Raw genomic sequence first — 3,247 nt, forward strand, 5'->3', positions numbered from 1 at the left:
CGGCACGAATAAACGGATCGGCCCCGGATAGAGAATCAAGCACAACGTGCGTTTAGCGCTTGGTCTATTTTTTATTAAATCGTGCTTTTCGACCCGTTAAGCTCGCTTTTTTTTGGTGCTTATGTGCCGGACCGACCCGTTTAAGCCCATAGCGCGTCGGTCCCATGATGTAGCCCAGGAAACTTTTATGATCCTTAACTAATATATTAGGTGGGGACTCTCGTCCCCATGGTGGAGGAAGAGGTGGAAGCTCTGGCACACGTCCGCGTCATCGTCCTCCTTGCATTCCTGAAGAGGCTCGAGGTGAGAGATTCACATTTGACGGATCTCATGTCCTTTTTTAGACCTTCTGTTTTCGTGTACGAGCTCACATTACATTACCCGTTGTAAACCTTGACGTACCCATGAAACTCTTTCTGATCCTTAATTAATATATCAGTGGGGACTCTTCGTCCCCTCATACGTTTGTCTGCTTTCAAAAAAAAACATTTCACTACTATGTTTTGGTATCGAAGATTTTGTTAGGGTTGCGACTGGTGCGGAATTGTGTTCTTGACCTGCACAACATCGGGGTCTATGGTTTAATGCGAGTGAACATGTCACTATCAAAAGGAATCCTCTTGGAGATAGAGTGGCTGCTGAGAATATTTCTGATGAACTTCATCAATCTAAATTGCATCATCTAGCTCTTTGGTTGTAGAACATTGCATTAGGTTAGGTTAGGCTAGGCTTTGGACTATCGACTACCTTTGAACATCGCTTTTTACCGTCACTCTGTTGGGGCGGACTTTTGCATCCTTCTAACGGCTCTAGTCCTATTATGAAGGCTTGTGTTACCTCTTTAGTGGTCAGGATGCTTCTACTAATATTTTTCATATACATATATGGCTTCGGCTAGGTAATATTTGATCTCGGCGATGTACCATGTTGTAATGAAATTGGAAATTTCTATTAATTCCTCCTAATATTATTGGTTAAAAGTCAAAAATAATTTCATATGAATGGATAAAACAAATATTCGAAATGACAAGATGATTAGGTAGAAAGAACCTATTTTTACTAAAAAAATACAGACGTTCAGCAAGATATGGTGGCATCGACATAAAGTGACGAAGGACCCGCTACTGTCCGGCCATAATATTTTTCCATCTACTGCAGGATTTCTTCCTCTTAACTTATTTGAATTAGATGGCGGCAATGCGTGCTATTTGATATGAGAACATATCTAATATAAATGGAAGATTGGTGCACATGATGCACATATTAAATCATCACCACTCATTTCTTCTTGTTGTGTTGGCCCCTACACATCAGTTGATCAGTTACTTGTTAATTTGGTGTTCCATACAGATGAGATTGGCATCTTTGTTTTTTTGACTGCTTCTGCTATTGAAACTAGCAGTTTTTGCCACCACAGACTAAAATCATTTTGCTTTGTTTGTGTACAATGGAGATGGACAAATTAAAGGCCCTAAAAAAGGGCGGGTGCTGCCGCCGATGGTTGTGATGCTAAGCGGATCCCCTCTCTTGTGGCCTGCCATATGGAGCTGGCGGTCAATGTCTCGTTTTTTGTATATCTTTTTTTTTTTGCTTGATGTGTTCATGTGTTGTGTGTACAAAAACTTCAGGTTCTTTGTTTTTGACATTCTGGTGGTAATGCAGATGGGCTCGTAAACCAACATTTTCAAAGTCGAAGTTGAGATCCTGGTATGTGGTATGAGATATAATGTCGTTGATTTTTCATGCGTTTGTGAGGACCTGCTTCCATTAGCATAAAGCATTATGGGTAGACAGATGGGGACTGTTTAATGTAATCCATTGTGAGCTAAAAGTTATGCCTTGGCTCAAGTCACCTAAAATTAGTTCTGTTTTTTTTTCTGTTATGGTATGTTGCTATGCAGAATATTCATGTGTAGTTTAGTTATCGTGAAAATGAAAGAAAACTGTTCAGGGCTATCTGTTTGTTTAGGGTTGCATTAAAGCATTATGGGTAGAACCTACACCTCAATTTTAAAATTTTAATATAGTGGAGCTATGTGTTTGTTTTACTGCTTATACACAACCTTTTGATAGAAGTGTTATGGTTTCTGCTGTGCCTATCAGGGCTGTGACTATTTTGTGTGTGTGTTTTGTGATTAATGACCCCTCTCAGAGGCTTCTTCAAACAGTTGCCAGCAGGCCTGAAGGAGTTTTTTTTTATTCAACTTCATTTTTGACTCTTTGTATGCCCATATTTGTACTCTAACTGAAATCTGAACTACTCATGCATGTGGATACAATACAACTTTAAGGATTACACCTTTTGCTTGATGTGCTTATATGTTGCGTGCACAAAAACTGTAGGTTCTTTGTTGTTGGAATTCTGGTGGTGATGCAGACAGGCTGGTAAACCAATCAGGGCAAAAATAATCAGGGCCGTTAGGGTTTGTTTACTTTGCAAAATAATCAGGGCAACCTAGGAGGCGTCTCCTTCAGAGCCGTTAGAGGGTGTGTTCGTTAGTTCGAGAAGGTAGCAGCCTTGGCAGAGATTCTGCGCTTCTCCACCAAGAAAGCTGAACATGATGCTGCTCAACTCATCTTGTGATGCATGCTTATCTTATTGAATTTGTGTTAAATAAGCTTGTGAGTGGATGATTTCTTTGGTTAGCATTAGTATGTTTTTGGTCTTGCTCACTCCCCGTTGAATGTAGCTTTTGATTGTTTGGGAACGCTATCTGAAACTGTGAACCCATTTCTGAATTTAGCAAGACATTACCTTTCTCAGATCAGTACATAGATTACAGTTCCATCAAATGGTGACATATAGCTGCATATTTGGTACATAGGTTACAGTTCCATCAAATGGTCAAGTCAGTAAGTAGAGCTCTTTTACTTGCTCTTGTAGTGTTGTCTGTCTATTTGGAGTAGACTGAACCTGAAGTCATAGCCTTTTTTGCTCATGCTGTTCAGAATGTTCAGCTTGGTTTGCTACTTTTGGTCAGTGCCATATAAATTTTTGACTATATATTTTTTGTTTTCTTTTGACAAAAAAGAGCTGTCAGTAGAACATCACCAGTAGTTTCTGCATGTCCCTGTGCACATGTTTCCACCCGTTTGAACCAAAGTTGGTTGTGGCCTTGGTCAGGATATAGTATGACATAAATCTGTAATGCTATCGAACCTAGTATGAGGCATCACATGGTTTGTACAAACTACATTAATCGGATTACATGTCTTGATCTTGGACACATACTTTGCATGTGCCCTT

At 39.8% G+C, this 3,247-nt stretch overlaps 1 long non-coding RNA gene across 2 annotated transcripts; it reads left to right on the forward strand.

Annotated features, from left to right (window-relative positions):
* The first annotated feature begins 217 nt into the window (after positions 1-217).
* LOC103639189 (uncharacterized) lies at positions 218-2,673 on the forward strand. 2 transcript variants are annotated; one of them, XR_559287.2, is made up of 3 exons: positions 218-303; positions 1,663-1,707; positions 2,344-2,673. It is a non-coding gene; the product is annotated as an uncharacterized lncRNA (long non-coding RNA). The 2 variants fall into 2 exon arrangements; XR_559288.2 differs by having other exon boundaries at positions 220-303; positions 1,454-1,707.
* Positions 2,674-3,247: the final 574 nt, after the last annotated feature.

This window comes from Zea mays, chromosome 9 (genome assembly GCF_902167145.1).
Source record: "Zea mays cultivar B73 chromosome 9, Zm-B73-REFERENCE-NAM-5.0, whole genome shotgun sequence".
Taxonomy (NCBI): domain Eukaryota; kingdom Viridiplantae; phylum Streptophyta; class Magnoliopsida; order Poales; family Poaceae; genus Zea; species Zea mays.